Source organism: Bos taurus, chromosome 22 (assembly GCF_002263795.3).
Source record: "Bos taurus isolate L1 Dominette 01449 registration number 42190680 breed Hereford chromosome 22, ARS-UCD2.0, whole genome shotgun sequence".
Taxonomy (NCBI): Eukaryota; Metazoa; Chordata; class Mammalia; order Artiodactyla; family Bovidae; genus Bos; species Bos taurus.
In genome coordinates, this window is record NC_037349.1 from 41,091,463 (window position 1) to 41,115,732 (window position 24,270).

The window sequence follows — 24,270 nt, forward strand, 5'->3', positions numbered from 1 at the left end:
AGAGTGAATAGATATTAGTTGTGCCAAAAGAGAAAACTGTACAGAATCTTTCCCCTACTTTTTTAGCAATAGGTTTCCCCCACTAAACTTTTTGTTGTTAAAAATTGTCAAACATAGGGAGAGTTGCAAGAATAGTGAAATGAACACTGATCACCAACCATTTAGGTTGAACAATTGTTAAGGGTTTTTTTTTTTAGCACTCTATCTTCAGTGGCAGGCTATATCCTGTTTTGTTCTGACTCTTGACAAATTTCTCAGAATTTCTTCAAATGAAGATTTTAAAAAGTTCAATACTTGAGAATTCAAATAGAAACTAAATGTCATTTCCATAGTGCTGTGTCCTTTACCTGCCTTCTCTCTTTTGTTCTCTTGCTTAATATAGCAAAGAATTTTCCAACAAGCTGTCTTGTACACCCTAAAGGGAATATTATAAGATTAAATGCAGAGTAGCAGTCTGAGCAAGGTGAATGCTTCTCATTACACCAATCCCCAGTTGATCTCCTAAATGAAATTCCCTGATAATATGAAACTTCTGAATTATTTATTGTCTCATATTAGATCAGGAATATTATTCCTGAAAATAAATTTGTTATCATCAGCAAATCCGCTTTTGAAATTTTCCTGAATCAAAGAATAAACCAGGGAGTAGATTTTGAACTCATAAGTAGAAAAACTGAAATTATTTATTTTGAGGCCTTTTTACAGCTAGGTAGTTCAAATCCAGATAAAGAACTAAAGAATTACAATTTCTAGATATGGTATTAAGTAATTCATCTAGTGGTTTATTATACTGAGTAAGTCTGACTACAAAATTGAAACACAGTAAAAATTCTTTACTAAAGTAATGAATTTCAAACATTTCCTATTCATTCTTGAAGACACCATTTTTCTCCTCTGATGACTATAACTGATATTGGTAAAAATAAAAGAGATTTACTGGCATTAAGTTGGGGGTTAATCACTACAAAATAAGTTTTTTGTATTTTGTAATACTCAGAGGCCACACACTTCATGAGCCCTTTTAACCACCACCTTTCATTTGATTTTCTGATAACCAAGTGAAGTAAATACCATTACTTCTCCCATTTTATAGTTGAGGAAACTGAGTCATAGAATATTAGGGGACTTCCCCAAGACCGAGCAGGTGGTAAATTATGACACTTGGTTGTGAACCTGTGTTAATATGAAATGCTATTTATTCAGTGCATTAAAATTTGCCCATAAGTGACAGAGCTGTACAATTGAGAATCTGAAGCTGTAAACGATTAGGTAAGATCACTGCTGTTTTTAGACAAGCATGTCAGAATGTTGGATTTTGTAACCCCAAGTCTTTTTATGGCAGAAAAGTTATGGTAAATCTCTATCTATATATAAGTATTTTTAATAGAATTTATTTTTTAGAGCACTTTTAGACTCAGCAAAATTGAGCAGAAGGTCCAGAGATTTTCCGTATATTTGCTCCCCATTTTCAGCATCCCTCATGAGAGTGGTACATTTGTTACAGTCGATGAACCTAAATCCATGCATTATCACCCAAAGTCTGCAGTTTATGCTAGGGTACACTTTTGTGGTGTGTATTCTCTGAATTTGGACAAATGTATAGTGCCATGTATCTACCATTACTATATCAGAGTAGTTTCAAGCTCTGAAAACCCTCTGTGTTCCACGTATATAAGTATTTTTATGCCATACATTAACTCATTCTAACTTTCTAATACTTACTGTTTTTTATTGTTTAGTCGCTAAGTCGTGTCCCGCTCTTTACAACCCCGTGAACTACAGCTCTCCAGGCTCCTCTATCCATGAGGTGTCCCAGGCAAGAATAATGGAGTGAGTAGCCATGACCTTATCCAGGGGATCTTCCTGACCCAGGGATCAAACCCTAGTCTCCTGCATTGGCAGGCAGATTCTTTACTGCTGAGCCGCCAGAGAAACCCATTAAACTGTTAAGGAGAGCCATTTCCAAAATCCAATAAGAGAAAAAGAACTTTTGAGCAGTTCAAGAATTTGTCTCAACTGCAGCAAGGAGGGTTGGAGACTGTTTGGAGAATTTCATAATTTATAAGGTGGTAAATTCCAATTGAGGCTGAAGAGCAAACCATTTCCCATTAAATAGAGTAAACATAATTTAGCAAACCCAGCCATGGAGCTTGAACTCCACTCAAGAGAGGACTGCTTAGAGACAGTTAACTCTCACCCTTAAAATGCTTTCTGTAGTTCAAGTCCGTACTTTTTGGCACTGGACAGAGATATGACCAATAGTCACATTGTGGCTTTCAGCCACCTGCTCTGCCTAATTAAAGACTTCCATTTTCTGCTCTGCTGGCCCCATAATTTGCAAATAAACAAAGTCCACAGGACATATGATAGGAATGTTAAAACAACCTATAGACCATTTATCTTTCTCATTTGTAAAGCATAAAAGGGACCTTTCCCTTTTTCACCTCGCTGTTTTAGGAGGACTTTTCCCCTTTCCTTCTAGAAGTAAAGAAACCCTATAGAAATAGTTTGGTATTTCTCCTTTAAAGAAAACAAGAAAAGTATATGTGTGTGTGTGTGTGTGTGTGTGTGTATTTGATCAGGTAATTGCTCTAAAATAATAATTCATATCTCTACTTGCTTTTCATTTTTATTTCTACTTCACTCATTTCTATTACTGCAGTGCCTCTTATGAGCTACCCGATTTCATACTTTTAAAAACTGCTTTCTAAAACACAGCCAGGGTAAACTGGGAAACTTACAAAAATAAGCATGTTTTTAGCAGAAAATTATGAAGTGAGTTACTGTTATTTACTTTAGCTTAAACATATGCCAAGTTATGAATTAGTCTTTGTATTTTTTGTCTTTTGATCTTATGATTACTTATTTGATAAAAACTAACTTATTCAATTATTGACTTCTTTGTCATATAGAGGATAAACATACAGATAGTTTTGCTGATTTGTAATGGCCATCTACTAGTACATTGTTTCTGCTACTGCTGCTAAATCGCTTCAGTCATGTCCGACTCTGTGTGACCCCATAGACGGCAGCCCACCAGGCTCCCCCGTCCCTGGGATTCTCCAGGCAAGAACACTGGAGTGGGTTGCCATTTCCTTCTCCAGTGCATGAAAGTGAAAAGTGAAAGTGAAGTCGCTCAGTCATGTCCGACTCTTAGCGACCCCATGGACTGCAGCCCACCAGGCTCCTCCTTCCATGGGATTTTCCAGGCAAGAGTACCGGAGTAGGGTGCCATTGCCTTCTCTGGTACATTGTATGACTGTGACAAAATTTCTTGATCAGTTCCCGGTAATGAGATTGATACCAGGAAAAATTGGGAAGAATAAATATTAAAAACATTTCTGCAGTTAGGTTTTTTATACATTAAGTTATGCCTGCCTGTCTTATTTCAGAAGAAAGATAACTGGACTGGGATTTCCAGATCAAAGGATGGAAGCACTATGCATATCCCTTAATCATCTTTATAAATACTTACGTCATCGTCACTCTCCATTTTTTCAGTTACCAAAGAGTTGCCCCTCTAATATGGTAGGTGAAAGTAGTTTCTCAATAAAGTTGTGAAGTTCGATTCCTCAGTTATTGGTTGGGTTTGTTACTTTCATGTGTTCGTTGACCAGTTGTGTTACTCCAGGATAAGGGGCAACTATGAGCAAATATGTTGAATATTGAACCTGAAAATCAGAACTGTCAAGGAACAACAGGTTCTGAGAGTTTTTCTAGTCTTCTTGTAGGCGGAACTTCAGCCTGTGGGCCCTCTGATACAAGCTGTATGCATTGATGGTTAACAATATGTACATTAGAGGATTTTTTGCTACACTGAGATGCAGAATTATTAGCTTCAAGGAAATTAAAAGCGAGGGAACATTCAGAAGATCTTTGATGTAAAATATGTTTCTTTACAGATTTATTGTAGTTATTTTCATTATATTCATTAAATGAGGCTCATGACTTCTGGAATTCATATCCATATTCTCTGTCCTAGGGGATCTCACTACTGATATAGGCTGTATTTCTGTCAACCGAAGTGGATTAGTTGCAGTTTTTACCTTTTAATTAAACAGCTGCTGCTGCTAAACACAATTTTGAATTATTTAATAGTCCATATTACTTTAGTCAATGCACACTGCTTGAATTGTTTTAATTATGTGAGGCTATACATTTTTTATGATATAGCTTTCCTAAAAATAAGTTGACAGACAGTAATAATTCGTTCTTTTGAGATGTCAGGAATATCTTAGCATATTTGAAGATCATTATAACTAAGATTAAAGCCAAGCTGATCAAATGTAAGACCTTCTGTTTTAAAACATGTGAAATATACAGAATTTTAGATAAAACTCTCATTCTGGGTGTTGTTTGTAGTGTCTGTCTTATAAATAAACAACATGTATAATAAATACTCTTGTGCGCAATTCAGAAGATGGGGAATGATCCTAAGGATTACACTTTGCACTGAGGCATCATTTCAGAAAGGAATTGCTTTGATAATTTTGTGGCTTTTTTGGCAACAGAATTTGTTTAGATGATGCTCTCAATTCTTAAACAGAAGTCAGTCCAAAAGCTATTTACTGTTAATCAACATGAATTTTTGTGATGTATTCATGATTATTTTATTCTGAGTCATATTCAGAGGTATTACTTAAATTTTTAGTTTTAATAAGATTAAATGAATAACTCGGCACAGCTTTGGAGATTATAGATCCTGGGAAATTATTTTTAGACAATAACAATGGTGTGGCCTTTCTTCTCATGTATTTATAAAAAAAAAACCAGAAATCTATCTCTTGATATATACATATACATATTAATATATTTGTGTTTATATGTATTTGTGTGGTAGATAACATCTGCTGTTTTAGAGGGTGAAATATGAAGTACAGTAGAAGTATTGAACATTGGAATGCACAGTTGGAAATATATCACATTGTACTTGCAGGTCCATCACTGTATCTAAACTTTCTGCGAAGTGCTAGGATGAGAAATGCCGCCTTCAATATCTTTACTTAACAAAAACCTGTATCCGTAACTTCAGCTTCTGATAAAATTTCTTTAAGTGGTGGAAGTACATGCAATGGTGAAAGACTCATCTAAGTTTTCCTTAAAAAAATACAAACAACACAATCTAGATGATGGTAACTGTCAGGATTCCTAGAATAAATTATTTCCACTTTTCCTGTGGACTCTTGTAGAACATTATTTACAGACTACATTTGGTCTTGTGCATCTGCTCTGCGTTGACATCGCACTGATTTTTTTTTTTAATCTCCTTTCTTGGCTTAAAGGAAAAAAGTAAAAGTTTATCATACAACTGGGTGGTTGACTAATATTGTAAAACAATGTAAAGCATCAGCTGCCTCTGTAGTCATGTTACATATTCAGAGTATAAGAAGGTAGTTAACATTCCTCATGATTATAAATGTTGCCCTGTTAAAGATAACAGATTCTGCCACTGAACTGATGCTGTCGATTACATAAGAAATGTTGCTTCAGTCTTCTAAAGGAGGTTAGTAGCTTAGAGCCTCTGGTGGAATTTAGTCAGAAGGCATAGCCATTTATTGAGCTTAAAGAAAGTCCTGACTTTAATTGTAGCCTGTACAGTGTTTAAAACACAGTCCAAGTAGCACACCTCACCTCCATTCCCTCATGGCAAGGAGTTGTTGGACATTCGCCAGTCATGTCTAATTCTGTTATGACAGTTTATCATATTTTTGCTTATCTCTTTTTTCCTCCATTAGAATGTAAGCTTTTTAAGTGCAGGGACCATGTCAATTTTGTTCAGTCATTGAATGAATGATTACATTACATTAATTATTATTCTTTTCGTTGTCCTGTGGGTACTTAACCAAGTAGTCACCCAAGTGGGCAAAATAAGGCTGCCTAGGGATAACCTCAGAGAAGGCAAAGGCAACCCACTCCAGTGTTCTTGCCTGGAGAATCCCAGGGACGGGGGAGCCTGGTGGGCTACAGTCCATGGGGTTACTAAGAGTCGGACACGACTGAGCAACTTCACTTTCACTTTTTACTTTCATGCATTGGAGAAGGAAATGGCAACCCACTCCAGTGTTCTTGCCTGGAGAATCCCAGGGACCGGGGAGCCTGGTGGGCTGCCGTCTATGGGGTCGCACAGAGTCAGACACGACTGAAGCGACTTAGCTGCAGAGATAACCTTGCGGTTTCTGTTTGAACAGTGGCAAATATGTGGCTCGAAGTAGAAAAAGAAAAAAGCAAACAGTCCATAGTGATAGCCTGAAAAACTGATTCAGTGTCATGGGCTCACTTGAAAATGTTCTTACTGATTCAAGAAAAGGCCTATCAGCTTAGGGAGTAGATTAATATTTCTCCCAGTCTGTTGGTAGTTTGAGAAAAAAGGAGATGCAGCATGGGGAAGTACTTTTGTGTGTATGTGCTCATGTCCACATATAATGTATATACGTGAACATGTGCCTATACTAGGAAGAGGAATAATCTAACTAGTGATATTTGATAGAACTTTTCAGTCATTATGACCACATTTTATCTGGCAGGAAGAAGGAAAGAGAAGGGGAAAAGGCCATCAGTTTGAGATTGGAAGATGTGGTCTCTGTTTCAGGGCACTGTATGCTCAGATGAAAAACAAGAATGCCATTATAAAGAAGGGAGAACTAAAGAGATATTGATGACATGTCTGATAGTAATATGTACTTTGCTGAAAAACAAACACTCATATAGATTTTGTGAAATTTTAAATGAAAAAGAATTTAAGTACTGAGAAATGATTTAAGGGTGAAACACAGACTTTCAAACCAAAAGGAAACATTGTAGGATTTGAAATAAATGTGCTGTGAAAGTAAGTAAAATATCTATTGTATTTGAAATTCTCAACTACAGATAGGAGAAAACCTACTCATACCATGCTACAAGGTTTCCCTTGTTTTTGGTAATACTCTTTTACTCATGTTATGAAAAAAGAGAGGACAGAAAATGGGAAATAGGAAAATGTGCGATGTGTAATATGCTTATTTTTTAGTTACTCCCCAGTTTTAAAGAGGCTGTAACCTTTGACATGTAATTTACATAGCTTCGGTTATTAATGATTATAAACATTATGACTCTGATTTCCATTTTCCTCATTGGTAATTGTGACCAGTCATTAGTTTGTTAGCAAAATCCTTCTCTACCTAGAAGCTAAGGAACATATCAAAATCCTTTGGAAACTTAAGTAAATAACAATAATGAATTATGAAATTACCGGAGGTGATAGTGATCAGGAGAATAATAAAATGTAATTACAGTAAGCCCCATATCTTCCTGTTTTAACAGTCCTCTTTGTTCTGAAACTAAAATTTAAAAACAAAAGCATGAAAAGCTAACTCCTTCCCAGGTGACTCAGGGGTAAAGAATCTGCCTGCCCGTGCAGATGGTATGGGTTTGATCCCTGGGACAGGAAGATCTGGAGAAGAAAATGGAGACCCACTCCAGTATTCTTGCCTGGAGAATTCCATGGACAGAGGAGCCTGGAGGGCTACAGTCCATGGGGTTGCAAAAGAGTTGGACACAACTTAGCAGACAACAACAATTTAGTTATGGATACTTGTAGCTCATCTCTTCCCTTTCAGTGCTTAGGACTATGGGGTAGCTCTCTGGGGATAGGTCCATAGAATCAGAATTTCCCAGGTGATCAACACACTTTCCAGGTGACTCTTTAACATTTGAGAACTTGTTTCTCTCCCATCTGTCTTTGCCTTGACTCCCACTTGTCCCATTGCTTCACTCTTTCTTTCAACTTTGGTGGAAAAGGCAAAAGCTGTAGATTAGAAGGAACACAGGAAATTGATATTGAAATACCTTTTTGGCCTATGTGTAATAAACATATGTGAATAAATGTATTTCTTTACATGTTCACTATCTTTCTTACCGGAAAATATTAGGACGAGATTTTGAAATCCCTGAAAAATTCAAGATTTTCGATGTAAATGTAGTTAAAAAAAAAAAAAGTAATACCCAGGTGATGATAATTGAAACAACAAAACTTCCTAGCGTATGTGTGAGCTTTCTCTGTGTGTGAGGCACAGGGCCGACACTGGGGTGTAGGTGGAGAACCCGGATCTCCTGGAGTTGGCGGCTTGTTGGGAGAAGCTAACAAGTACACAGGCAGTTCTCTTGTGTTGCCGTTTGCGTACCGATTGTTGGACAAAAGTAATGAAGATCTTGTGGGGAGAATGAATGCCGGTGATCTTTACCGTGGGGCTTCACATCCAGTTTTTTTTTCTTTACCTTTTTATTTTATATTGGAGTGCAGCCGATCAACAACGTTGAGATAATTTCAGGTGGACAGCAGAGCGACTCAGCCATACATATACATGTATCCGTTCTCCCCCAAACTCCCCTCCCATCCAGGCTGCCGCATAACATTGAGCAGAGTTCCCTGTGCTCTACAGTAAGTCCTCGTTGATTATCCATTTTAAATATAGCAGTGTGTACCTGTTGATCCCAAAGGCCCTAACTATCCCTTACCCACATCCTTCCCTCCTTGTAACCGTGAGTTCATTCTTCAAGTCTGTGAGCCTGTTTCTGTTGTGTACATAAGTTCATTTGTATAATTTCTTGTTAGATTCCACATATAAGGGATATCATAGGATATTTCTCTTTCTCTGTCTGACTTACTTCACTCAGCATGACACTCTCTAGGTCTACCCATGTCTCTGCAAATGGTATTATTTTCTTCTTTTCAGTGGTTGAATCATATTCCATTATATATATGTACCACCTCTTCCTAATCCATTCCTCTGTCAATGGACATCTAGATTGCTTCCATGTCTTGGCTGTTGTAAACAGTGCTGCCGTTAACACTGGGGTGCCTGTATCCTTTGGATCATGGTTTTCTGTAGATATCAGTCCAAGAATGGGATTGCAGAGTCTTATGGTAGCTTTGTTTTTAGTTTTTTAAGGAACCTCCATACTGTTCTCTATAGTGGCTTTCTGGTTTACATTCCCACTCAGCACTCTTTCAAGGTGATGACTTGACGCTTGAGAACTTGTTTTTCTACCATCTCTCTTTGTCTTGACTCTTACTCGCAATGCATTATTTTCCTTTCCTTTCAACTTTTGAGGAAACGGCAAATGCTGTAGATTATAGAAGGGACACAAGAAATTGATTTAGAAATGTCTTCTTGGTTGATGTATAATAAACTTATGTATATAGATGTATTTATTTACATGTTCAATATCCTCTTGACTGGAAAATGTTAGGAAGAGTATTTCAAATCCCTAAAAGGTTCACAATTTTCAGCATAAATAAAAAAAAAATAATGGTGTAGGAAGGTCCCCTTCTTTCCATACCCTCCGCAGCATTCCTTGTTTGTGGCATATCGAGTCTTATCATTAGATATATTGTCTCTGTTTCCTTGGTATCTAGTAAAGAATGCAAATCTCATTAATATTACCTTTTGGGATGATCAAAAAGAATTTAGAAAAGAAACAAAATGCATAGACAATGTGTACTTAAATTTTCTTTGGTGAAGTGGCTACCACCCTACTCAGTTTCTAAATGTCTTGCAGGTGCCTTACTAGCTTCAGTGGTCAAACAGTCCTTACTGTGATGAGTTCACATAAAGGAATAGGTACAGCTAGATTCTTGCAAGTAGTCTGCTTTGTAGTAAGAGGTCCCCACAAATTTTAAAATAATTTCCTTTACTCGTCCTATGTGAAGAAACCCTGGCATATTTTAACAGTTGTAAACTATTTTTTTTCTCCCAATGAGATTACTGCTTCTCCATTTCCCACTGTTTATTTAAGAGTTAGAAGTCTTGGGTCTGAGGGTTGCTGATAGGTTTTGAAGCGAATTGCCAAGGCAACATCTTCTTACTTCTGCCAGGTGGTCCCTCCTTGGTCCCCCCCAACACAGAAGCACTGGTCACGCGGTCCTTTCCCACCTACCTCACTTCATGCAGGGCCAGCTACTTCTGAAGTGCTCTGCTTCTGTCATCCCCTGTCCTCCTAGTGCTTTGTTCTGTGGTATTTGAATTAGATAAAAATAAAATTATTCTTGAACCAAGGCTAAGTACTCTTTTATGAGGTAGTCATTTGTGCTCCCATGATGGTTTTTCTCATTATGCAACAGTTCTAAAAACAGAACATACACCTATTGAAATGAAGGGTCTTAATCCTGAAACTGAAGGCATCGTTAGCTATTTTGCATCCTTTGTAGCATGTGCTTTAGACTGACCTTCTGTTCTGATGGTAGCATTGAAAAGGCTGAGTTAGTAGTCATTTTTTTGTTGGTTGGTTCGTTTGTTTGTTTTAAACTTGCCAACTGTAGCTTAATAGCTATCTGCCTGCTGTGCAGAAGACCTAGCTTTGGTCCCTGTGTCAGGAAGATCCCTTGGAGAAGGGAATGGCAACCCACTCCAGTATTCTTGCCTGGAGAATGCATGGACAGAGGAGGCTGGTGGGCTACAGTCCATGGGGTGGCAAAGAGTTGGACAGGACCGAGTGACTAACACTTTCACAGTCCTGGTTCTTAATAGGTATCAGCAACAGAAATATAAATTTGAGACCAAGATTTTTTTTTTTTTTTAATTCTCTCCAGTGAAGGCTCTCAATTTCTCTTGGAAGGTTCAGAAAACAGTAAAATGGCTTCTGTTGATCAGAATCCATTTTATAGTTTCCAGTGCAGGGTGACTTGTCTCTGACCTGCTGTGTTAGATCAGTGCTGCTAATACTGAGTATAAACCAGAACTAGTAATGATAACACCATGTGCTTGTTTCCATGTTATATGACTTTCAAAACCTTTTTGGGCTGATCCATATGATAGCATATGCCAGCATTCCCATTCAGTTCATGAGAAATGGCGGCTCCCATTGGTCGAATACCCGGCTAATTTCCATAAGGCCAATAAGGAGTAGAGCTGGGTGAAGAACCAAGGCTTCGGTGTCTTGAATATTATGTCTGTAGATGTGGCTTCTCTTCTGGGCACTCACGTGAAGTCAGTTTATTCAGTCCAGCAATGAAGTGATCTTTGATTTCCTTAAATATTCTGTCTACTTACTCACTTCGTGGAAATTGAACTAGGTCAAACTTGGTGGCTCATTTTTCTTTTTTTAAACCTTATTTAAATTTAAATCTATACATGTCACTATGCTTTGGCAATATTTTTGCTGACTAGAAAGTTGTTGAACATTCTAGGGACTGGAAAGCCACGTTACATGTTTGTCATATCCCAAACAAAAGGATACATTTTAAATGAAGTATTAATTGCTTAACTGACTTTCAAATTCTCATGAAGCAGAAAAGAGCACATTGTTGTTGTTCAGTCACTAAGTCGTGTCTGACTGATTGCATCCCCATCAACTGTAGCATGCCAGGCTTCCCTGTCCTTCACTATCTCCCAGAGTTTGCACAAATTCATGTCCAGAAGAGTAAATATAGTCACCCTTTTAAAAACCATAATATTTTATATTTAAATGTTCATTTTAATTGGAAAAAATCAGAAAAGGTAAAAAAAAAAAAAAAAAACCATGTTCAGATGCACTGCTTCTGTGTATTTTTAATGATAATTTACAGAATTTTAGACTGTCTATAAAATGCTTTATCTGCAAAATAAACACTTTTAGCTTTAGGATGCTATATAACAGTGTCTTAAATAGTTTTTCCTTCTAGTTTTGCTTGAGATATAATTGACATACAGCACTGTTGGGCTTCCCTAGTGGCTCAGATGGTAAAGAATCCGCCTGCAATGCAGGAGACTCAGGTTCAATCCCTGAGTCAGGAAGATCCCCTGGAGAAGGGAATGGCAATTCACTCCAATATTCTTGCCTGGAGAATTCCATGGACAGAGGAGCCTGGCACCGTACAGCCCATGGGGTTGCAAAGAGTTGGACACAACTGAGTGACTAATGTTTTGTATGTTTGAGATGTACAGTATAATGATTTGACCTGCATATTTCATAAAATACTTAGCTAGAAAATCCCATGGATAGAGAAGCCTGGTGGGCTGCAGTCCATGGTATCGCAGAGAGTCAGGCACGACTGAGTGACTTTCACACACACACACACACACACACACACACACACTTAGCACAATAACCTTAGTGGTGAGCATTCATCATCTCATGTAGATTAAAAAATTAAAAAAATTATAGAAAGAAAAATTTATTTTTCCCTTGTGATTAGAACTCTTTAACATTTGCTTTCTTAGTATCTTTTATATATAACCCACAACCGTGCTGACTCTATTTTTCATGTCATGCACTGCATCCCTGTTCCTTATTTATCTTATAACTGGAAGTTTGTACCTTTTCATCACCTTCCTGTGATTCTTCCTTCTCCCCAGCTCTTCATCTCTGGTAACCACAAATCTGATTTCTTTTACTAAGAGTTTGATTTTTGAAGTATGGTTAACTTACAACACTATATTAGTTTCTGGTACACAACGCAGTGAGTTGGTGTTTCTATGCATTGCAGAATGATCACCGTGATAAATCTAGCTACCGTCTCTTCCCATACACAGATGTTACATTACCACTGACTGTGTTTGCCATGCTGTACGTTTCAGCACTATGACTTGTTTCTGTTGTAACTGGAAGTTTGTACATCTACACTTCCCTCACCCATTTCACTCATTCCCCAACCTCCCTCCTCTCTTGAGATCTTCCCATTTCAAAACACAAATATATATATAATAGGAAAATGAAGGTCAAAAACTCTGGAAATACAGATTTAAAAAAAAATGTTTTTCAAATTAAGTTTGACATTTTGCTCACAAATAATCATGCCTGGAGAGGCTATATAGAGTGAGAACAGACATGTGTTAAGTACGTACATACTTAGAAAAATGTCAGGGATGTTCCTAAATGTTTTCTTCAATTATCTGTGGAACTCCTTGGATGATGTTTTATAAAATGGGTTTAATTTTCTTTGAGGGATTATCATAATTGAAAAGGTCACAGGAGTCAGCTCCATTACTAATGCATTTGTACCTGCCAAGGTTCAGTCATGTGGAATCTCTTTGCTTTTCATATTCAATACTTTTCCTGTTGCTTTGTTGTATGATAAGGGAGAAAAAGTGTTGGCATGAAGGGGAAATGGATTCGGTGCCAACCTTTTTTGTTATTGTTCCTGCAACTCTGATCTTTCCCTTTCCTGAGCCTTGTCATCTGTCAGGCAAAGTAAGAGTACTACTACATTAAGGGTTTTAAAAATGAATGGATCAGTTCATATTTTCAGAAAACACATTCAAGTAATCTTTAAAGTATCTTCTTGTATAGGCGGTAGCTTCAAGGTTCCAGCATAACATACATATAGCGAAATACTTTAACCTTTCATTTCATGCTTTACAACATTTTATAAAGCATTTTTCTGTTCATTTTAGTTAGCGCTAAAAAACATAACTCTTAAAATTTTCTTAATAGAGCTATTTGAGTGATATGAAAGTTATTTTGTTTCCTCAGTATAGATGTTTGTCTGTAATATTAGGTCAAATTTCTTAAATGAACAGTGTAACTGTGGGTTCTTTTTAAAACACTGGCCAGGGTAGAATTTTAACTGTTTACCCGAGAAAATACTTCATAGTTATACATTTACAAAGTCTTTAACATAGAACTGTCTTGCCACTTATTTGAAGATTGAAATATGTGATATTTTAATTGCTTTGACAGAGAAGAAGGTGGGGAATGGCTTTTGCTGGTCAGCAAATGATTAGGATTTAGGCTGATCTGGTTTTAAAGAAATGGGTGGATTTGGGAAGCTATGTCTTCCTTTTGTTACTGTTCCTGCCTCATTAAGATTTACCAGATAGAAAGCCAGTTTGCTTTAAATGTTCTGTCAGTGGCATTGTACGTATTTTTAAAATAACTTTTTATTGGAATATAGTTGATTTACAATGTTTTTCTGCTCCACAGCAAAGTGATTCAACTGTGTAACTATCCGCTCTTTTTTAGATTATTTTCTCACAAAGGCCATTACAGGGTTTTGAGTAGAGTTCCCTAGGCTATATAGTAGGTTCTTATAAGTTATCTGTTTTACACATGGCAGTGTATATGTATCAGTCTCAATCTCCCAGCTTATCCCTCCCTTCCCTTTCCCCCTTGTAACCATAAGTTTGTTTTCTACATCTGTGATTCTTTTTCTGTTTCGTCAGTTGGTTCATTTAAAGACAGTTAAAAACCTACCAGTCGGTGCTCCATCACTAATACATTCGTGCTCTTTCAGAGATGCATAAAGAGGTGGACACAGAAGGTGAAACCTGCACAATGGCCAGGGACTTTGAGCTTAGCTTGGATCTTTGAGATTAAGAAGAATTCTCTCTTCTTCACAGCCTTGTAGGTCACTGGGGAAAATTTTAAAAATCAATTTTTCAGGAACATCTGAAAAAAAATCAAAACGTACTTATTATGCTGACATGGTTTAACACCAGCTAAGAATCTTAAAAATTAATTTTAAAGTCTGAAGTCTGGCAACAATACATTTAGCAAAATCTTTTGCTGAAAGTGTAGCAATTGCAAACTGTCATTTCTATATTAACCAGTAATCATCAGATATTTGGTGTCAGAATAATACTGTGTATGTATGTGAATGGATATACTGTATGTAATCCAAGGGTAACTTGAAAAGATTAACTATTAATTAATTATAGGAATATACTTAAGCATTTAATTATTCATTGTGGTGGTGGTTTAGTTGCTAAGTCACATCCGACTCTTGTAACCCCATGAACTGTAGCCTTCCAGGTTCCTCTGTCCCTGGGATTTCCCATGTAGCAATACTGGAGTGGGTTGCCACCTGACGTGAGTTTGATCCCTGGGTTGAGAAGATCCCCTGGAGTAGGAAATGGCAACCCACCCCTGTATTCTTACCTGGGAAGTCCTGTGGACAGAGGAGCCTGGCGGGCTAAAGTCTATGGGGTCGCAGAGTCAGACACGATTTAGTGACTGAACGACAACAGGGAAAGGGGAGTGGAGCAGGTGGGTGGGAGAAGGCAAGGAGGGAAGATGACTTTAAACGATGAGAGAAGGCTCTGCAGAGGGGTGATGCCACCTGAAGTCGCCATCCGTGAGAACATCTGGGGAGGAGCCCTCCTGACTGATGGAAGAACTCCTTCGAGGCCTTGAAGTGTCCAAACGTTCAGTATGATTAAGGCACAGGGACAACTCTTGTAGCTCTTTTTGGTAGTTACTGGGCAGAGCTGGTACTGGAAGCAATCTGAGAGTGGTGAGCAAGAATGAGATCATAAGAGGCCTTTTGGATCAAGGTAAGCTCTTGCAATTTTACTCTAAGTGCATTCAAGAGCTGATGGAGATTTTTAAACTTTTTATTACAAAAATTTCAAACATACATGAAAATGGAAAATAAAACGACTCCCTATGTACCCATTACGCAGCTTCAATAATTAGCAACTCATGGCCAATTTTGTTTTATCTATGCTCTTTCCCCAACCCCATCATATAATTTGGAGCTAGCAACCTGTCATTTTGTTCATGAATATTTCAGTATATATCTCTGAAACATAGAAACTCTTTTTAAAAACATAGCCACAGTTCCATAGTCACATCTATAACTTTTTAGTAATTCTTTAGTGTCATCAAATGTCTAGTCTCAGTCGAGACTTTAAGCAGAGGAGTTACAGCACCTAATTTCCAATTTAAAAAAGAGCTCCTACCTTGTTGTAGGTATCAGAGCTTAGTAGGAGCTGGGAGATCACCTTGACTCGCTGTGTTTGGCATCAGTGTAGCCTGAGTAAGGGTGTGATGATGGAGACGAAGAGAAGTGGCCAGTTTTGGAACATGTTTGGAGGGAAAACCCACTTGCTGGTCTTTCCTATAATTTTGGCTTCAGTCATGGAGTGACGGGGGGAAGAAAAACAATTGAATTGGAGAAAACTTGAGAAGGAACAGTTGTGGAAGGGGAAGTTAAAATTTTTGTTTTGGCCTTAATTTCACCTCTGATGATGGAAAATGATGTTTATATCAGTCTTAAAATAGAAATAGAAAAGATGAATGGTATCTTTAATCCTGCTCTAGGATATATGTTAAGGGGAATATGATAATGGAGGAAACAGTTTGTGTTCTTAAAAACAAGACGAAACAAACAAGAAAACAAACTTAGAGCTTTACTTGAAATGTATTCAGGTGCACTCAAGTAAAGCTTTCCACAGTGACTGCTTTGAAAGATAATAACAAGTCTGAGACGTCTGGCTGGCTGGTAACACTTCCTTCCACCGGCTTACCACAAATATGGTGACCTTACTTTGTGAACCTGAAATCGAAACCAAGGATTTGAAAATTGAGAGTTTACTTATAGAGACAGTATACAAGAATATAGGACATCAGAACTGGCTTGGGGGAAAGAAAACAAACTGGAAACCTTAATAACTATGATCCCCACTATTTCTCCTATTAGTTCCCACTAACAAATGCTCTGAAGATACTGGTCTTTGAATTGGTTTACCATCTATAATTAGCAAGTGTAAATTAATGTATGATCATTGCTCATTATTATTTATTCCAGAAAAAGTCTCTCCCCACCTCCTCCTTTTTCTTCTCCTTTCTCTTGGAAGCCTCACCTTGCTTTTGAGGCCTTCTGTTTAACTAAATCAGGCCCACTCCAGGATTGCTGTGCTCAATCACTCAGTCATGTCTGACTCTTTGTGGCCCAATGGACTGTAGCCTGCTGGGCTCCTGTGCCCATGGGATTTCCTAGGCAAGAATACTGGAGCGAGTTGTCATTTCTTAGGGGTCGAACCCACGTCTCTTACATCTCTTACATTGGCAGGCAGATTCTTTACCACTAACACCACCTGGGAAGCCCCATAATTGAAAATCAAATGATTAGAAATTTGAATTACATCTGAAAAATCTTGTCACTTGTCGAGTGCCAGAAGCTAGACACAAAGGAGCGCCATGCATATAAGATATGAAAATGATCAGAATCCATCAGTGGTGTTGGAAGTCAGGATATTGATTGCCCTTGAGGGAGTGGTCTCTGGAAGGCTCTATGAGGTGGGCTTTGCGGTGCTGATATATTCTGTTTCTGATTCTGAGTGTTGATTATATGGAAGTGCTCAGATTGTAAAAATTCATTGAAGTTATATGTATACTGGCTATAATTATATAAAGGTTTAAATAAAATTAGATGATAGATACTAATATTACAGGTAAATAACCTGGTTGTATGTGAAGGTGTGGGTGTATTTTTTATTACCTCACAGTAAGGCAGTAAGTAGAAAACTCTTTCCTCCCAAATTTCAGAGGACAATGGCTCAGAGGAAAGATGGAAGAGGGCCTTCATTAGCATACTTGACCCTATCTCCTAAGATTATTTCTGTGCAGTGTCTGTGGCTGTATCTACTGAAAATAGAATGGTTATCAAAACAGTTTTAGAATTCTTTTGGACAAAAAGGCATTATTCTCACAAGACTATTAACTCAGGGACCAGAGAAATTGAATTTCCCTTTATGAACTGAACTTTTCCTTGCAAGACCAGTTAAGTTGTCTCTTTCAAAACACAAATGCAGTGAGCTTGCATGCTCATTACCTGTTTGTCTTAGGCTACTTGCATTTTCTTTTCTGTGATAAGACAGAGTCTAGGAAAGCAATTTAATAAGAAAAAAAAATCCTACATCTGCAGCAGAGTAATATAATCTGACATTTTTTAAGAGTATTAAATTATACTATCATTTTATAGTGATAAAGGTGAACAGTTTTATGTCTAGATATTTGTGTGGATTCCAATACCCATTTTTAGGATATTAAATAAAATGTTATATTTCCCCTTAATATTTGACTTTTGATGATGTCATTTTATATTTTAAGTCAGCACTGTCCAACAGGGCTTCCTGCCATAATGGGTGTTTCCTATTACCTGTGCTGTCCAGTATGGCAGCCACTAGTCACATGTGGCCAACACGCAACTTGAAATGTGCCTCATGAACTGCGAGGAAAAATGTTAGTATTATTTGATTTTAATTGATTTAAATTTAAATAGCCGCATTTGACTACTGGCTAAAGTGTTGGACAATGAGTTTTGAAATCTAAGTAAAATACAGGTTAGTGTCTGGTTGTGCTTAATTCTTTTTATAGAAATTCTCGTAAGTTCATCTACTAGATTTTTTTTTTTTTTCCTCAGCCTCATTAGTCTGGTCTTCTGGTGGATAAGTCCACTTGTAAAGACAGCAGGAGTTCTTAAGGTTCTTAATCATATAGCAAAAAACCCTACTTTTGGATTCTTACCAACTCACCTATTCCTTCATTTCCTTAATCTCCTAGGCACGGTCCTTTCTCTACCATCACAGGCTCTGGCCCTCTTGAGGGCTGTATCCCCAGGATCCTGGGACGTAGTACGAAGTCAGTAAGCAGTAAAGGTCTGCCACGTGGTGGGAGTTTGAAAATGAACAGTTTGTACTCTTATTGTTGTTATTGCCAGTGTGAAACACAGCCTGGAGTGATATTGTCATCTCTTTGTGGTTTAAGTCAAGATCTATAGAGAATGAATTTATAATATTAAAAAAATGATTAACAACAACCACAACAAAAATTGGGAGCTCTCTCTCTTGTAACCATCTCCACCATTATCATAGTTCTTAAAACTCAATAAATGATTTGTAAAACATTTTCCATTTTGTTTTTAAAAAAATGGTCAAGAAGAGGAGGCCAAGGGACTTCCCTGGTAGTTGAATGGCTAAGCTTTTGTACTCTCAATGTAGGGGGCCCAGTTTCAATCCCTGGTCAGGGAACTAGATGCCACAGGTCTCAACTAAATTTCATGCATGCTGCAACTAAGATATAAGGCAGCCAAATAAGTAATAAATATTAAAAAAAAAAAAAAAGAAGAGGCAAAATAGAGAAGACTAATTAAAGAAAGCAAAAGCAGCAGAAAACCAGTGTCAGTTCAGCATTGTCTAGACTCTTGAAGTTGGAAGCCATGTGGGGAGTCAACTTCCTTCATTCTCAACACGAGATAAATTAAGCCCAGAGACCATAAGTGACTGGCCCCAACTCAGAGAACTAATTGCTATGTAATACTTGTTTTATTCAAGAGCTTTGGAATAATATTTTTGAATAAGGATCCATAGTTAACCCAGTTGGGAATAAATACTGTAAATATGAAGGCAGGATCCTGGCATTAGCTCACTTAGGTCACATTCTTCCTCTCCCAGGGAATCACTGAACAGAGGCAGGTTGAAAAACGGATGCCGCAAGATTTGCAGACAGCCCTCACATTTCAAGGGAAAATACAAATAATGAAAATGTAAGACTCCCGAATTAAACTATCTACCTGGCAAGAGTCAGGACACTTTCATTTCCTCACTTACTCAGACTTGGGTAATGAAAATATTTTCAGAGGTGGGTGGGTGGTTCTGTGGGGACCCCTGTCTCACTTACAGGCAGAGTTAAGGTATTTGAGTTTTGAAATATATGCCAAAAAAAAAAAAAGAAATCCAATAGCATATGAAACAGCCAAATATGTTCATTTTATTTAGACTCTGGGTAAATGTCATTTTCTGGTGCCTGTGTAGTTTTGTGAAATTGGTGGGCAGTGTTTGGGAATCCCACCACATCACGGATGGTCGCAGCTCACTGCTCCGGCCCTTCTCTTTATTATGTGTTATGTTATATGGTTTAGTCAGAGAAGAAAGCTTGTTTTGGCTTTATTCCTTCCCATGAATGGTAAGGATTTTGATTTGCTGCGTACCTCTGAGCTCTTGGACATTTTCTCATCCTCCTAACTGCTAGTTTATTGAGATCAACTGCTTTCTTTAGTGAATGCATTGAGAGGACTTTTGATTTTTCTTCAAATTAGATCTGATTCAATTACCACATTTGATAGATAGATGTCCTGGCTGAAGAAGAGAAAGGCTCACATTCGCATGGAGGGCCAGGACAGTATTAGACAGGAGCTGAGACCTTGAGTGTCTGCAGAAGAAGCCAGAATTTGTCAGGGAAAAAGGACTGCAGCATGATTACTACTGCTCATTCTGATCCCTAGAGGCATACACACCCTCCCCTGAGTCCCCTTCCTGAATGCTCCTCCCTCCGTTATTTCTAGGCTCTGGTCACAACTGTTGTTTCCCTTTCTTGCTTCCTTCCAGCCTGGGCTCTGTTTCTCATTTTTTCAATGTCTTCTTACCTGTAGCTACAGAGCATAACTGCCTGGAGAAGGAAATGGCAACCCACTCTAGTATTCTTGCCTGGGAAATCCCATGGATAGAGGAGCCTGGCGGGTTACTGTCCTTGGGTCTCAAAAGAGTTGAACATGACTGAACACATACACACACACACACACACACACACACACGCTTTATGAAACATTTTGTAAAAGGAAAAATTGTACATTTTTATAATATTTGTATGAGTAAATATAATGTTCTGAAAATAAAAGCTAAAAAAAAAAAAAAAGCTACTAAGCTTACCATGTTGTTTTGCCAGCCATGCAAGCATCACGATAAAAGGCGACAAAGCACAGGTATAGAACTGGACTTTGATTTTTATATTTATTTATTGACCATCCTGAGTGGCATTGTGAGATCCTAGTTCACCGACCAGTTGGAACCCACACCCCCTTGGAAGCATGGAGTCTTAACCACTGGAACACAAAGGTATTTGAGAGTGAGGAGAGGAGATTTGGGGGCAGGCAGTTCAGCTGTGGAGCTGTGGAGAGGTCTGCCTTCCTCCAAGGGCTGCTGAGGTGGCAAGAAACCAGAGGTCTTTCCTAGGTCCTGAGATCCAAAGGTTCAGTCATTTCTCAGAGAATTCCCAGTGGTGCTAAGAAAGTGATGTGTACCTCTGTCTCGGTTGGAGACTTAGCAGGGGGCTTTGGAAGAAGCCCTTGGCAGCCAGTAATTATGAAAATAAAAGTCTAATAGTATAAAAGACAGTGATTAGATTAGTGACACTTAAAATCATTGAATAGTGAAAAGAGGGCTGAGTTTGTAGAGTCACAATAAGCTTGTTGCTTAGAAGTCATGAAGGGAAGTCAGCTGTGTGTTTAGCTTTTACATTAGTAAATGAAAACTCTCCCATTAGTACCTCAGGAAAGATGTGTTTCTATTATGAAACAAAGCACGGATTGATTATGCACTGCATAGATGCTGTATAATACAGAGCTCAGAGAGCAGATTCCGGTGCCTGACACACCTGACTGAACCCTGCTTCTGCTGTTTCCTAGCTATGTGACTGTCTTAGCTTGGGCTGCTATAATAAAATACTATGGGTTGGTGACTTAAGCGACAGACATTTATTTCTCACAACTCTGGAGGCCGGACATCCTGAGATCAGTGTGGTGACTTCTGGTGAGGCCCGTCTTCCTGGTTTGCAGATGGACACCTTCTTGCTATGTCCTCACATGGCAGAGAGTGAGCACTCTGCTCTTCTCTTCTTGTGATGAGAACGCAGATCCCATCGTGAGGGCACCATGACCTAATCTGATTATGGCCTCTTGGCCCCATTTCTAAATACCATCCCATTGGGGGTTATGGCTTCAACATATGGATTTAGGAGGGGGTGCAGACATTCTATCCATAACAATGACCTTGAGCAAATACTTAAGCTCTTTATACCTAATCTTCTGCAAAACAGGTAAGTACCTCCTCAAATGGGGCGTTTCAATAAAGTGCTTGCCCAGGGCCTGCCACAGAGCTAGTGCTTAGTGAACATCAGCTCTCCCCAAGGAACTCTGCTGGGTTATGTCTGCCTGAAGGGAACTTGAATCCCAGGAGGAGGGTCTCGCTTCTTTTGTAATGAACTGTTTCCTCAAGGAAAAGATCCTTTTGGATGAAAAACTAACTATGTGAACATGAATGTGTGTGTGTCTTAATAGCCAAAGGTTAACTGTAATGTAATTTGGGGAAAAAATTTATGCACACACACACATATATATGTGTATTGATAGTTCCCAGAAAACCTACTATTTTACAAGTATTGTTGATTAGCAGTGAGATGTGAGTAAAAAATATGTGTAAACAAATGAGTAAATAATCGGTACATGTGGTACTGAGAAATGGCACAAGCTACGTGAGAGGTGCATGACTATATTGGAAGGGAATGTGAAGAGGGGATGTATGTATGTGTACAGCTGATTCATTTTGCTGTACGGTGGAAATAACCCATTGTAAAGCAACTATATTAAAAAAAAATTCTTCTGTTTGTCCAAAACAAGGCAAAAAAGATTTAGAAAACGGACCTGTCTATTGATGGTAACATACACTGAGTTAGTGGATGAGAAAGGAAGAGAGGTGGGTGGAGTGGTTACTCAAAAATACACTTACAAAATATTTTACTTTCCATTTATCATTTGGGACCAGTTGAATTCACAGTTATATTATTCTCGGGAGCTGTGAGGGTGCATTAAGAATAATAAGGACATTGGCTAAATGCTTTAGGCATTATGGAGCCATAATACACCACATGTCTTATTGTTAATTCATGTTGCTAGCCCACTCTTTTAATAGCAGCCAGGAGCCATAATGACACACGCTGTGAATATATATTAAAACCATCCACACAAGTTGCTCTAGTGGTATCGGTTAATTGGATGTTATTTGGGATCCAGAAAGGTTTGGAGGCAGCTAGACAGAAATGGCATCTATTGTGGTTTTTCTTTTCTCATAATGCTGTGAAGAAAGTGCCAACTCTAAATGCTTAATCTGTGCTTCTTCCATCTGTGCTCTGGCCCGGAAAATAAATTTCTGGTGCCCCAGTCCCTGGATGTGAGCATATACCATTGCCTCCTCCTCCTTCTGGCTAAATCATCAGCATAGCAGTTGATACTGGAGTTGTATTTAAATGTGGTAGGAAATGTTTTGTATTAAAAAAAAAAATCTAAAATTGTATCTCTACTTTTCACCCTGAATGTTAAAACTTGCATACCATAAAAACACTTATTGTCTGCATTAATCTTAAAATTTATCTTGTATGTCATTTAAAATAAAAGTGGAAGTGTACGATGAATGCTATACTGTCAGCTGAATTTTTTTTTTCCTTAATAGTGTCTCTTGGATATTTTTCATATCATTTGAGGGTGGCAAATGAGACCCAGACAATAGAAATTAATGAAGACTAGTGGATAGGAAACATGTTCAGGCCAAAGCATAATTTTGTCCAGTTCTGTCAGATCTTCTAATTTTTTGAAAGAAGCTTGATGTTTGGATTTTTATGTGAAATCCCCCCATTTCTTGGTTGTTTTTAAGTTACAGCGGCCCAATTAGGAACAGAAGCATCCACTTGGTTTTTAACACAAATTTACCTTATTTTTTTTTAATTGAAATACAGTTGTTTTACAATGTTGTGTTAGTTTATGCTGTATAACAGCATGAATCAGCTGGATGTATACATGCATCCCCTCCCTGAGGGGCCTCCCTCCCCTCATCCCTGTCCTACGCCTCTAGGTCATCAGCTAGATCATTAGCATGAGCTCCCTGTGCTTTATAGCAAGTTCCCATTAGCGATCTGTTTTACACATGGCGGTGTATGTAAGTCAGTCCTAATCTCCCAGTTCACCCCATCCACAGTTCTGTTCCTTACATTTGTCTCTCTATCCCTGCCCTGCAGAATAGGTCCAGCTGTACCATTAGCTTATTTTTAATGTAATCACCCATTGCTACACATTTAGATCAAAATTTCATGTTTACCACCTATTCTGACTTGTAATACTTTGACAATTTCCTGTTGACATAAGCTTTCGTAGCCAAGGTACCTAATGTCCATGTGTCACACCAAAGGGCTTTCCCTGGATGCAGTTCCAGGGAAACGAAAGTATGAATAGATAAATACATTCAGTACCTGTAAGTTCGCTGAAATATTTAGAATTTAGATGAGGCAAATGCAGGCTTGGTAGGATCTGAAGCTTACACAATTTTTAGAATGCTCCATAGCATAAAGCATACAAAATTAAAACCACTCAATTAGATACAGAGTCTTGGAGGGGGCCTTAAAGTGAGGCACCTGAAATCCCAGTTTCATTAGCCTCTGGGTGAGGACAAGAAGAAATGAAGGGAAAGGGGGATTAAAAAACCCAAAACTCACAGGAGAACGCATAGTTTGTGTTTTTGGAGACGTGCTACGGGATACAGAGGTATCACTTACACTGACATTTCAACAGAGAAAATAAAAAAGTGCTGTTCTGTAATCTGGAAGCCCTCTTATCTGGTTACGTATTTTTAAGTGATACTTTATGTAAAAAATTTTGACTACTTTCGAGCTTCCTTATTCCATACAGAGTTTACTATTTTAATCAGGAAGATGTCAAGAGAAATAACTGTGTTCATTTCAGGAATACAAACTGCCTTCTGTTTTACATAA

At 38.1% G+C, this 24,270-nt stretch overlaps 1 protein-coding gene and 1 long non-coding RNA gene across 10 annotated transcripts in view; both read left to right on the forward strand.

Moving 5' to 3' along the window:
* Window positions 1-22,750, forward strand: part of LOC132343505 (uncharacterized) — a 30,610-nt gene extending 7,860 nt beyond the window's left edge. Inside the window, exon 2 of the long non-coding RNA XR_009492378.1 lies at window positions 1,740-22,750. This is a non-coding gene — a long non-coding RNA (uncharacterized lncRNA). The remainder of the gene's footprint in view (window positions 1-1,739) is intronic.
* The window catches only part of FHIT (fragile histidine triad diadenosine triphosphatase), a 1,524,027-nt gene that overhangs the window by 984,433 nt on the left and 515,324 nt on the right, over window positions 1-24,270 (forward strand).